Source organism: Lycium ferocissimum, unplaced genomic scaffold, assembly GCF_029784015.1.
Source record: "Lycium ferocissimum isolate CSIRO_LF1 unplaced genomic scaffold, AGI_CSIRO_Lferr_CH_V1 ctg3845, whole genome shotgun sequence".
Classification (NCBI taxonomy): Eukaryota; Viridiplantae; Streptophyta; class Magnoliopsida; order Solanales; family Solanaceae; genus Lycium; species Lycium ferocissimum.
Genome location: NW_026725510.1, coordinates 7,196 through 21,485, shown reverse-complemented (window position 1 = coordinate 21,485; position 14,290 = coordinate 7,196). Strand labels below are relative to the sequence as shown.

At 35.4% G+C, this 14,290-nt stretch overlaps 1 pseudogene; it reads left to right on the top strand.

Moving 5' to 3' along the window:
• The first annotated feature begins 676 nt into the window (after positions 1-676).
• LOC132044217 (uncharacterized) lies at positions 677-6,414 on the top strand (annotated as a pseudogene).
• Positions 6,415-14,290: the final 7,876 nt, after the last annotated feature.

Sequence of the window (14,290 nt, the reverse complement as noted above, 5' to 3'; positions counted from 1 at the left end):
GTATGAAGAAAAAGCCTACCGAGAGTTTTAGAGAATATGCTATCAAGTGGAGAGAACAAGCTGCCAGGGTCAAACCGCCGATGAAGGAGTCGGAAATGATTGATGTTTTCCTCCAGGCACAAGAACCTGATTACTTCCACTACTTGCTTTCCACAGTGGGAAAGACATTCGCAGAAGCAATTAAAGTTGGGGAAATGGTTGAAAATGGCATCAAGTCTGGCAAAATTGTGAGTCAAGTAGCACTCAAGGCTACCACCCAAGCCATTCAAAATGGGTCTGGTGGTTTTGGAAATCGAAAAAAGAAAGAGGAAGGATCCATGATGGCATCAGGGTCTAGTGCTGCTCAAAGGGGGACAAACCACCAAGTCCAACAGGGACAATCCAACTCACCTCAACATTTTTATCCGCATCAGGATCCCCACTACTCAATTGCTCCGCCCCAATATACGGTTTTCAACACCCGTGCATATGCCCGACCTCCTCAACGCCAACAATGGAGGGCGCCGCTCCACAAGGCTTTCGTCCCCAACAACAAAATTTTCAAGCACCTTATAATCCACGTCCTAAGACTGATTATGTAAGAGAGCAAGGACAGAGGGAAAACTTTACCCCAATCGGAGAATCATACACAAGCCTGCTGCGAAAGTTGATACAATTGGGTTTGATTGAACCTATCATGCCGTATAATGTGAACCCAAATGCAAGAGGTTTTGACCCCACTGTCAGGTGCGAATATCATTCTAACACTCCGGGTCATAGCACGGAAAATTGTTTTACTTTGAAGAGAGCCATTGAGAAGCTAATTGATGACAAAGCAATCGTGATACATGACGAAGAGGCTCCGAATGTCACCAACAACCCACTTCCTGCTCACAACAATGCTCATGTTGTTGGGATGATCTGTGACGATAAGGAATACAAGCAAACAAGCAAAACAGTAATGGAAATTGAAACCTTAAAAGAAGGGTTGGGTATGGTGACAAAGTCCGCACAAGAAGCACCGTTGATTGTAAAAGGTGTAAGTTCTAATGCAAATCTCAAGGGCTCGGGGAAGTTGATATTGTATGTCCCTGGAGCCACAAAGAAAAAAGAGATATCAGTGACTGGACCAAAATTATATGTTCCTAGTGGTTTTCCTAGGTTTGGTCAAAATCAGAATGGTTTAGGAAAGATGATAGAACCAATTGTGATAAAGCACACGACACAACTTCCAGTGACAAGTATGAAAACTGTCCCATGGAACTACAACAAAACCACTATGACTTACAAGGGCAAAGAGATTGTTGAAGAAATAGATGAAACCAGTGGCTTAACGCGTTCTGGAAGGTGCTATGCTCCAGAAGAATTAAGGAGAGCCAAGCAAGCCAGGGATAGCCAATTTTCGGTGAAAAAACCTATCACTGAAGAAGAAGCTGAAGAGTTCATGAAGAAGATGAAAGTTCAGGATTACTCTATTGTTGATCAGTTGAGAAAAACTCCTGCTCAGATTTCATTGCTATCTTTGCTCATACATTCTAAAGAGCACCGTCAAGCATTGATTAGAATTCTGAACGAGGCACATGTTTCGGACAAAACAACTGTAAGTCACCTGGAAAAGATGGCCAATAGAATATTTGAGGTGAATAGAATCACTTTCACCGATGAGGAGTTGCCTGTGGAAGGAGCTGGACATAATAAGGCTTTGCATTTAACTGTCAAATGTGAAGAACATTATGTGAAAAGAGTCATGATTGACGGAGGCTCGGTGTGGACATTTGCCCCTCTTCTACTTTGCGGAGTTTGAAAATCAGCAAGATAGAATTCGTACTAACAATGTGTGTGTTCGAGCTTTCGATGGCGCAAAAAGAGACACCATTGGTGAGATTGATCTTACTTTAAAAATTGGACCTGTTGATTTTGGGATCACATTCCAAGTTATAGACATGGACACTTCCTACAACTTGCTTTTAGGAAGGCCATGGATCCATGCAGCCAGAGCGGTGCCATCTACTTTACACCAAGTGGTCAAGTTTGAATATGAGAAACAAGAAATTATTGTTCATGGTGAAGATGATCTTTCAATATATAGAGACCCTTCTGTCCCATATGTCGAGGCCAAGGAAGGTTGTGAATCCCTCGTATTTCAGACCTTTGAAATAGTGGCAGCTGATCAGTTTATGGAAGGGAAGCCTATCTTAGAACCTCGTCTATCCTCTATTTCAATCATGGTGGCTACACAAATGCTGCAAAATGGTTACGAGCCAGGAAAGGGTTTGGGGGTGTCATTGCAAGGAATTGTTGACCCTATCTCTCCATTTGGTAATCAAGATACTTTTGGTTTGGGTTTTAGGCCAACTAATGCTGACAGAAAATGGGCAAAAGAGCAGAAAAATAAGGTTTGGAAATTGCCAAAGCCAGTTCCCCACATTGCCGAGTCTTTTACTAGGTCACAGTTTGAAGAGAATAAGGACATGTCTGTCCAAGATGACGTGGATGAAATATGTCAAGGTCTCAAAGAAATTTTCTATGGAGTAAACATGGTTCGATTGGTGAAGGCACTAGTCATGCGGATGTGCAACGTATTGGCCCGAAGTCAAGCTCACCAACCGGGAAGCTACTCCTCTCCCCACAAAGAAGGAGTCTTGGTAGTTTATTTTGCTATTTTTCTATATTTGGATTATTCTCTCGGGTGGTAATCCAAATAGTTTAGTTTCTATGCTCTATGTTAACCCTTCTATCCTTTCCAATTCAATAAAATGAAGTTCCATTTTTTTAGTCAATTTTATCTTCTCCTTTTCCCTAATTTTGTTATTTAATTTTCATTTCGCCTTTCATTAATGCCGCTTTAATAACATGACATGCATGCGGAATTCACGTCCGCATCTTAAAGAGTCTGTCTAATCTCGAAACAACGAATCAAGAGGTTGATGAATATGATGAAGAAGAGGCTTTTGAAGAAATAAAAAAGGAACTGGATCAATTTGAGAATAAGCCTAAGCCTAATCTAAATGAAACCGAGGCAATTAATTTGGGAACTTCTGAAGAAACTAGAGAAACAAAGATAAGCATTCATGCCGAACAAAAGACCAGAGATGACATAATCCATGGTTTTGTTTGAATATAAAGATGTGTTCGCTTGGTCTTATGATGACATGCCGGGTTTGAGCGTTGATCCGGTAGTGCACAAACTTCCTACATACCCCGATTTCCCACCACCAACAAAAGCAAAGAAAATTTAAGAAAGAGGTGAGTGATAGATTAAAAAGGAAATCATGAAGCAATTGAGTGCAAATGTGATCGTGGTCGTCCGATTTACTACATGGCTGGCAAATGTTGTTCCCGTACCAAAGAAGGATGGGAAAACCAGAGTTTGTGTTGACTATAGAGATTTGAACAAAGCTAGTCCAAAGGACAACTTTCCCTTGCCTAACATCCACATTCTTGTTGACAATTGTGCCAAACACGAGATTCAATCTTTTGTGGATTGTTATGCCGGGTATCACCAAATTTTGATGGATGAAGAGGATGCAGAAAAGACCGCCTTCACCACCCCATGGGGTACTTACTGTTACAGGGTCATGCCATTTGGTTTGAAGAACGCAGGGGCAACTTACATGAGAGCTATGACTACTATCTTGCATGACATGATGCATAAAGAAATCGAAGTATATGTCGATGATGTGATCATTAAGTCCAAAACTCAAGCTGACCATGTGCGTGATCTGAGAAAGTTCTTTGAAAGATTGCGCAAGTACAACCTCAAGCTCAATCCGGCCAAGTGTGCGTTTGGAGTCCCATCCGGAAAACTTTTGGGGTTTATAGTTAGCCGGCGAGGAATTGAATTAGACCCCTCCAAGATAAAGGCCATTCGGGAATTACCACCCCCGAAGAACAGAACTGAAGTCATGAGTCTTCTTGGTAGGTTGAACTACATCAGTAGGTTCATTGCTCAACGCACCACTACATGCGAGCCCATATTCAAGATGTTGAAGAAGGATGCCGCCATCAAGTGGACAGACGAGTGTCAAGAGGCTTTTGATAAGATTAAGGAATATTTATCGAACCCTCCAGTGCTTGTCCCGCCGTAACCGGTAGGCCTTTGTTTTTGTATCTGTCAGTGATGGATAATTCCTTCGGGTGCGTTCTAGGACAACATGATGCCACAGGGAACAAACGATCTATTATTTGAGCAAGAAGTTCACAAGCTATGAGGTAAAATACACATTTTTAGAAAGAACGTGTTGCGCTTTGACTTGGGTCGCCCAGAAACTGAAGCACTATCTTTCATCCTATACGACTCACCTCATATCTCGAATGGATCCTTTGAAGTATATCTTTCAGAAACCTATGCCGAGTGGAAGGTTAGCAAAGTGGCGATTTTACTTACGGAGTTCGACATTGTCTATGTCACCCGCACCGCTATGAAAGCACAAGCATTGGCCGATCATTTGCGTAAAACCCAGGACGATGAGTATGAGCCTTTGAATACTTATTTTCCTGATGAAGAGATTAATTCAGTTGAGGAAGAAGTTCGCGATGACAGTCACGTCTGGAAATTATACTTTGATGGGGCGGTCAACATTAAAGGTGTCGGGATTGGGGCAATTCTCATTTCACCAACGGGGCATCATTATCCCGCCACAACACGACTTCGTTTCTTCTGTACCAATAATACAGCGGAATATGAAGCTTGCATAATGGGTTTAAACATGGCAATACATCTGGATGCACATGAGTTAATAGTTTTGGGAGATTCTGACTTACTCATTCGGCAGCTCAGGGTGAATGGGAAACTCGAGACATCAAGCTCATTCCGTACAAACAATGTTTGGAGGACCTTAGCAAAAGGTTTAAGTCAATCGAGTTCAGATATATTCCCGCATTTCACAATGAGTTGGCTGATGCCTTGGCTACTTTAGCCTCAATGCTTCCATACCCGGGCAATGCTTACATTAATCCGTTAGAGATTCAGATTAGGGATCAACATGGTTATTGCAATACAATTGAAGTAGAGCCAAATGGTGAGCCATGGTATCACGATATCAAAAGATTCCTAAAAACAAAAGAATATCCAATACATGCCGATGGAGATCAAAAAAGAACTATTAGGCGACTTTCCAATGGTTTCTTTCTGAGTGGGGAGATCTTATACAAAAGGACCCCGGATTTGAATTTGTTAAGATGTGTGAATACCCAAGAAGCTGAAATGATCATGAACGAAGTGCACTCCGGAGTATGTGGCCCGCACATGAACGGTTATGTTCTAGCAAAGAAGATTCTTCGAGCAGGATACTATTGGCTTACCATGGAGCGAGATTGTTTTCGCTTTGTTCGCAAGTGTCATCAGTGCCAAATTCACAGTGACCGCATTCATTCGCCCCCTTCGGAGTTGCACCCTATGTCCGCTCCTTGGCCTTTCGTAGCTTGGGGGATAGATGTTATTGGGCCAATTGAGCCAAAAGCTTCTAATGGGCACGATTCATTCTAGTTGCCATTGACTACTTCACCAAATGGGTAGAAGTCGTTACGTTCAAATCGATCACCAAGAAAGCGGTGGTAGACTTTGTTCACTCTAACATCATATGTCGTTTTGGTATACCAAAGACCATTATCACGGACAATGCAACCAATCTTAATAGTCATCTCATGAAGGAGGTATGTGAGCAATTTAAAATTGTGCATCACAACTCTACCCCTTATCGACCCAAAGCCAATGGAGTTGTTGAAGCTGCAAACAAAAACATCAAGAAGATCCTCAGGAAGATGGTACAAGGATCTAGGCAATGGCAAGAGAAATTGCCTTTTGCTCTTTTAGGGTACCGCACGACTATCCGCACGTCTGTTGGCGCAACTCCTTACTTATTGGTTTATGGAACTGAGGCGGTCATACCAGCAGAAGTAGAGATCCCCTCTCTTCGAATCATTGTTGAAGCAGAGATTGATGACACTGAATGGGTCAAGTCTAGACTAGAACAATTGTCGTTAATCGATGAAAAGCGGTTGACGGCGGTTTGCTTTGGCCAGTTATACCAAAAAGGATGGCTCGCACTTACAACAAGAAGGTGCGTCCAAGACATTTTGAGGTGGGCCAACTTGTTATGAAACGCATCCTTCCGCACCAAGAAGAAGCGAGGGGAAAATTCGCCCCAAATTGGCAGGGCCCTTATGTTATCAAACAAAAAGTTGTCAAAGGGAGCTTTGCAGTTGTCCGATATAGAAGGAAAGGTGGCTGACATAGCCATTAACGCAGACTCAGTCAAAAGATATTATGTTTGATATGCTTTCACTTCGACGCTATGGTACTTGGCATTTTCAGGTTGGGATGACGAAAGGCTATCGTTCTCACTATCCAAACACCGGTCACCCCTTTCTAGCCCTGTTGAGCTTTGTTTACATTTTCTTTGTTTTCCCCTCTTTGGAACTAATGTAGAAAAAAAAAAAAAAAAAAAAAAAAAAAAAAAAAAAAAACAAAATCAAAATCAAATGTGTTTCATTGAACTACGTTCGACCTGATTCCTAAAGGATACGTAGGCAGCCCTATTTCGGGGTTCGGTCCCACCACTCAAAAGAAAAGAAAAATCATATTCTCCTAGTATTCGAAGAAACTGGGACATTTTTTTTTTTTTTTTTTTTTTCTCTTCCAGATATTTCATAAAAAGGTTCCAAAGTTGTAATTCAATCTATGATTCTTTTGCCTTTCCCCTTTAAGACCTTCTAATCGATCTTTGAGAATGTCAAATTAGCGTGCCACGACTATGGTGATGCATACAACACTTTATTTGAGCGCAAGGAGAAAATTAAAATGAGAGAGTCTTACTGGTGAAAACCCTTACGGGCACTATAAGGCGATAGTAAGTTAAAAAAAAAAAAAAAAAAAAAAAAAAAAAATGAGAGAGTCTTATTGGTGAAAACCCTTACGGGCACTATAAGGCGATAGTAAGTTCAAAAAAAAAAAAAAAAGAGAGTCTTATTGGTGAAAACCCTCACGGGCACTATAAGACGATTGTGAGTTCAAAAAAAAAAAAAAAAAAAAAAAAAGAGAGAGAGTCTTATTGGTGAAAACCCTCAAGGGCACTATAAGATGATTGTAAGTTGAGAGAGGTCAGTTGGTGAAGACCCGCAAAGGGAACCATTGATCGAATGAGTTTCTTCTATTCCGGCATGAACACGATCAAGGTAGAGAGCTCGGTTTTGGATTGAAGGGTATTATATTTTGAGATTTAGACAGCTCAGATGGATCAAGCGTCCAGTCCAAAATGCATGTCATGATTCATTGAAGTCGGCATATACCTCCAGATAAGTCTCTTCCCTCTTTCCCCGAAAGGGACACCTTTTTGTTTAAACATAACTCCTTTTATTTTTTTTTTTTTTTTTTTTTTTTGTCATTTTCTTCTCCTTATCTCTAGTATGTTTTTTGAGTCCCTTTCGGTATAATCTTGCGTCAAATTCAAGAGCAAAGAAAAGGCTGCAAAATTGACTACAGTTTCCTAGCGGTACAGAGCAAAGACTATTGGGCACGCACCGCATCGGCAACGGCATAAAGCCATTTGTGATCTATCCAGGAAATTGAACTACCCGAAAAGCAAAGCATTATTTCGAGGTACTAGGGGGAAGGATCACCACAACAAAAATTCGCTCTAAGAATAAGATCGGTTACACCGCATACACAAAATGATACTGGGTACAAAATAGTCAAGGTGGGCATTGAAAGATCAAGGTCTCTCGCAAGCAGAGATAGTTTCTGAGGAATTTCGTCGATCACCATCAGCCTCGTTTTCTTGAAGTGGGATGGGCTCTAAGACAATTTCCACAGCGAGTGAAGACCACAAACCGACCACCATTTTAAGACTAACAAATTTTTCTTTGATTGAAAACAGGGGCAAAGAAATTTTGGAAAACCATTCTTGAAAAAAAAAAAAAAGAGAGACGAACGCCATAAAGTGAAGTTCTCAAATTTCCTTTGATATGCATATAATCATGTTATTATTGATTGTATTTTAGGGAACAAAAATCTCTACTTTTTTTTTTTCATGTCTTCATTTTTGCATTTTAGGGAAAAAAACCCTATTTTTTTCAGGCATTCACAAGGTACGACAATCCTTGGTTGCATTTTAGGGAACAAAAACCCTACTCTTTTTTCATGCCTTCACAGGGTACGACATTATTTTAGGGAACGAAAACATTCCATGTCTTCACAGGTTGCATTTTAGGGAACAAAAACCCCTATTTCTTTTCATGTCTTCACAGGGTACGACATTCCCTGGTTGCATTTTAGGGAACAAAAATCCTATTTTTTTCTCATATTTTCGGCTGTTGAATAAAGTCATATTTTCATAGGTTGACTACCTCGAATAAAGTCATTTTTTAAATTTAGGTTGACTGCCTCCAAATAAAGTCATATTTTTAGGTTGACTGCCTCACAATAAAGTCATATTTTCATAGGTTGACTACCTCAGAATATAAGTCATGTTTTTAAATTTTAGGTTGACTACCTTCAAATAAAGTCATATTTTCATAGGTCACCTCCAAATAAAGTCATATTTTTTAAATTTTTTTAGGTTGACTACCTCCGAATAAAGTCATATTTTCATAGGTTGACTACCTCAGAATATAAGTCATGTTTTTAAATTTCAGGTTGACTACCTCCAAATAAAGTCATATTTTCATAGGTTGACTACCTCAGAATATAAGTCATGTTTTTAAATTTCAGGTTGACTACCTCCAAATAAAGTCATATTTTCATAGGTTGACTGCCTCGAATATCACGTATTTAAATTTCATATGTTTATTTAAATTTCATAGTTGACTACCTCCAAATAAAGTCATATTTTCATAGGTTGACTACCTCGAATAAAGTCATGTTTTAAATTTCAGGTTGACTACCTCCAAATAAAGTCATATTTTCATAGGTTGACTACCTCACAATAAAGTCATATTTTTAAATTTTAGGTTGACTACCTCCAAATAAAGTCATATTTTTAAATTTCAGGTTGACTACCTCCAAATAAAGTCATATTTTCAATTCGAGGTTGACTACCTCCAAATAAAGTCATATTTTCATTTCATAGGTTGACTACCTCCAAATAAAGTCATATTTTTAAATTTCAAATTTAAATTTTAGTTGACTACCTCCAAATAAAGTCATATTTTCAGGTTGACTACCTCAGAAATACAGTCACGTATTTAAATTTTAGGTTGACTACCTCAGAATATAGTCATTTTTTTTCATAGGTTGACTACTACCTCATAATAAAGTCATATTTTTATAGGTTGACTACCCTCAAAATCATAGTCATGCTTTCAGGTCGACTACCTCAAAATAAAGTCATGTTTTTAAATTTCGAGTTGATTACCTCCGAATATAGTCCCAAGTGGTTTATGATTTTGCTAACACTCACAAAATTTTCCTAGTACAAACTGGGGCAGAAAAATTTTGTTCGTTTTGTTTGTCTTTGATGGCTTGCAGGTTCGCCCGCAAGCACAGAATTGATATTCAAGAATGAAGTTCCATATTTGGTCAGAGAAAGAAGAATGTTCAAATCTCGAAGGCAGCTAGAGTTAGCTTTGACACATAAGGCGGCCCAACGTCTCAAGATACATCTTCTCAACTTCTAATCAAGAAACAAGCATCCAAGAATATTCTACGAACTATTATTCGGAAGAGCATCAACAACTCATTCCAAGTTGCAAGTTGAAGTCTCAAATTCTAACTTCAAGATCATACTTTGAGATCAAGGTACCCACCGAAAGAAGGTGAGGTGATAACTGAAGATCCAAGTGAAGGTCTAAAGGAAGGTTCAAGACAAGTAGAGTAAATAGGACCTTGTATTTCCTTTCATCATTTATTGTATTTTTCATTCTTTTTATGTAATAACAGGAGCCACGAACCGGAACCTCGACGGGACCTCACTCGATTCTCCAACTCATCCTTCCATCCTTTTACCCACTTGAACTACACGTGACCTGATTCCCTTATAACCCGGAATATGTAGGATGCCCAAAACAAGGACTCGGTCACATCCTTTTCTTTTATTTCTTTTCGCCTTTCAAATAATGGTCAGGTCAAAAATCAGTCACAGTGTTCACGTCTTTGCCTGAAAACTCTTCATGTTTCCAAGCAAAGAGGGACATTCTGTAAACACCTAATTTTTGACCAAACATAAGTTTTTACACCATTTTTAGCGTTTAAATACTTCTTGTAGGTCTAGATCAAATATTTTAATTTTTATTTCATTTTTTAGTAAGTCTTACTTTTAAAAATTGAAAACTACAAAAAAAAAAAAAAACAGAGTCACATTTTAGGATAAGTTTTGTCTCTATTTTTTTTTTTTAAAAAAAGAAAGATTTTATAAAAAAATATTTTCTTCTAATTTAAATTTTAATAAATAAGCTAGTGATTTTAGTATAGTTATTAGTTATATTTTATTTTGGATTAGCTATTTAATTTTTTTTTTTATATATTTTAAAACTAGTTAAAACCAAAATTAAGTTGGAAAAGCGTTAAAACAAAAAAAAAAAAAAAAAAAAAATAAAAATAAAACTACAAAGCCACTAAAATCAAGATTTCCCTACTACTATCACACACATGCACACCCACATTAAAACTCCCTAAAAAAACTAATCTCTCTAATTCAAAAAAAAAAATTCCTCCATCCCCAAATTCCTCCCCCCAAATCACCTCCCAAACTCCCATAACACAAACCTCAGACTCACACCCTCACTTCACCCCTTATCTCTCACCAAAACTCAAACCAAATCTCCTAAAAAAAAAAAACTAATCCTATCCCTTAAACCATCAAAACGTAATTATCCTTAAAAATCCTCACGTTACTCCTGCAACAAACAAACACATATATCTATATAAACACACACTACACGTACAAAAAAGGAGAACACAACGAGAAAAAAAAAAAAACACAAAAACACAGAGAGCAAAAAAAAAAAAATCCATGTTCATCTTCGTTTTGAATAGCAAAAGAGAAACAAGAGAGAATAAACCATAACATCTCGCTTTAAAAGGTTGTGAAAATTTGAGAATCTTAGTGGAGTTCGCGGTTTTCGAGCTCAACGGTTTAGTTATTTTGTTCTTACTACACAGGTCTTACTCTATTTATTTTTAGGAGTTTATTGTAATAAAGCTCTTATTAATCGAAAGGAAAACTTTCCGAAGGTTCAATCTCTCCTCTCTCTTTGTTTATTAATTACTTTCAATTTTGAAAATAAAGCATGATAATATATTAAAGTGCATCGTTATTGAGTTAGTTATCTCAAAATGCAACATAATTTTGAAACCATTTTTGACTTGTCATTTTCGTTTTATATTTCTTACGATTATGTAAATTAAACATATCTTCAAAGTTGTTTTGTTGCATCACAACTCTTTAATAATAAGTTTGAGTATGATTATGAGTTTATTTTTTTTTACTAAAATAGGATGTTAATACCAATATTGTGAACTTTGGATTCTATTTTAGTCTATTTTTAAAATAAATTGATTTAGATTTATCATTGATTTCATATTCATATTTAATAGGTTTCCAAGTTTTGTGGTTAATAAAATAATAATAATTCCGGTTAAATTTTAATAATAATAATAATAATAATAATAATACATAATAGTTAATAATTAATATATAATTAATAATAATTAATAGGCTAATAATAAAATAAAGCATCTTTTTATCTACTTTTATCTTCATTTGTTCTTTAACTTTAAAAAACGATTTTTTAATAAAAGTTGTATTAAATTGTTTTGTTTTCCATAATATTTATTCATGAGAAATTGCATATTTTAATACTTATATTTTTCAACCTAATGTTTGTGGTATATTAAAACTTTTTTTTTCTAAATTAAGAGTTGGTTTTCGTGTTTAAGCTAATAAATTTAGATATATTAAAAAACTAGTTAATTTGGATCATGTTTAATTTAAAATAAGTTTTAAGAAGTGTAAGTTTGACTTTGATTTAATTCTCATATATATTTCAAATATTTATAAATTAAATGGTATAATTTTTCGAGTACGTTGATGAATAGTGTTGTTTAATATTTTGATAGTAAATATTATTATTTTTTACATTATCTTGGTTGGTATAAAAACATTATATATGTTTTAACAAGTTTTGTTTAAAATTATTTTAAAACATTGCTTTTGTTTGTTATAAAAATAAAAAAAATTATTTCAATTAAACACAAATTATGCAATATATCTATATTTTCTATTAAATCTTTAATGAAAGAATTTGAAAAGATAATCTTGTATGTATAGCCCTTTTAAGCTAGGACAATATTATATTGTCATCCAAAAATCCTTAATCGTCTCCCATATTAAGTCATTTACCTTTAAAAAAAATATAGTCACATTTTAAGTATTTTTTTTTTTATTCTTTTTTTGATAAGTAAATTTGAGTATATGATAATTCAACATTTATTTAGATGGGTTTATGTATTTTTGAAAGTTTGTCTAAATGTTGATAAATATTTTTCTATTTTTTAAAATTGTTTTTCCTCAAAATTGATTTATACCTATTTGGTTTGTCTAATATTTGATTTATAACATATAGAAATAAATATACATTTTTAAGTTTACTATTTAAAATTTTCAAAATCCAGTGGAGATATATGCACAAATTTTTTTAAATTATTTTAAATTAGGAAAAGAGTACATTTTGATATAAATATTTGTGTGATATCTTATATATGTGTTTCATGGATTTGATGAAAGGTCTTATTTTTATTAGATAAAGTTAGAAAATGAAGTAGATAAGATATTATTTGTAAATGCTATATTTATATGGTGGTTTTAATATATTAATTTGTAATTTTTCATACATTTCAATTTTATATGGACGTGAAATTTATAGTTCGAGTTAATATTCTATCCAAAGATTTTTATTTTTAAAAAAATTTAGTGTTTGGTACCTATGGAGGTTAAAATATATTAATAAGTGATACCATTTCTTCGATAATGGTCCAAAAGGGATCTAATAAATAATTTAGTTTAGGCCTATAATTAATGAGATGTTAAAATTAATCGATTGTTAGTAGAAATAAAAGGTCTATATATATATGTTTACGCGTATAAATTTTCTCAAAGCAAATATGTCGAGATTGAAGCAAGGTCGCAACTACGCGTCTTAGTCAAGACTAGTAAAAGGTCAACAATATTTAAGCAAATCATAGGCATAGCTAATAAACACATTTTATCCAAAATAATTTAAGCCACTTTAATTGAACACAAGTCGATAAAGCGACCGTGCTAGAACCACGGGACTTGGGGAATGCCTAATACCTTCTCCCCGGTCAACAGAATTCCTTACCCGATCTTTTGTTTCATAGACCAATAAAAATAGAGTCATTTCCTTTTGATTAGGGATTCATAAGGTGACTTGGAACACCAAAACTCAATTTCAAGTGGCGACTCTGTAACAAATAAAATAATCCCTCTTCAAAACGTCACTTTAATCCAGTTTTTTTTTTTTTTTTTTTTCCCAAGATTGCACGCTTAATCCGAAGTTACTGTTATGCTACGTGGGCTGAGTCAATTAGGCAGTTACTTGGCCTTTATTGTCAAGCAATATTTACTTTATGAAGGCTTTACCAGATTATGCTGAGAAATGAACAAAAAAATGCAAAAAATATCACATCACTTTGTCTATGCCTAACTTTATATTATATATAGCTTCATTTTCCAAATTAGAACTCATTTTTTCCTATACACTATTCCAACATAAAAATAACATAACATCTAGGTAATTAACACTTTTCTCAAATAACTTGTTCATTCATCTATGTCTTTAGCAAAAACATTAAATAAGTTTTTTTATACTCCCTCCATCCCAAATTAAGTGTTACCTTAACAAAAAAACTTTATCCCAATTTTCACTTATTCGTTTACTTTTCAAATTAAAACTTCTTTCTCCCCAGAGTAATGACACTATAATTATCTTAAAATACAATTCAATAATGTGATCTGCATTATTTTTTCGAAGTTTAATTTAAAAATACTAAGCAACTAGTCTTACAACGCGTGCCGAAAGTTTGACCGACCCTCACATACTAATACCCACCATTAGAGGTTTCGAGCCTTGTATATCGACTTTCACCATTTTTCTAAGGTGAAACCTAGAGATGGGTCAATGTTATGAGTTTTTAAATTTAGAATGATAACTTCAAGTGCTAACAATTATATATATTATATATATTTAATGAATTTTTTTTCACAAAATACATTATTTGAGCAAAAGTTTCTAAATTCGTAGCCGGACTTCTACCTCTGCACCTTGATGAAAGACATAAGGATCAGCTGCACTT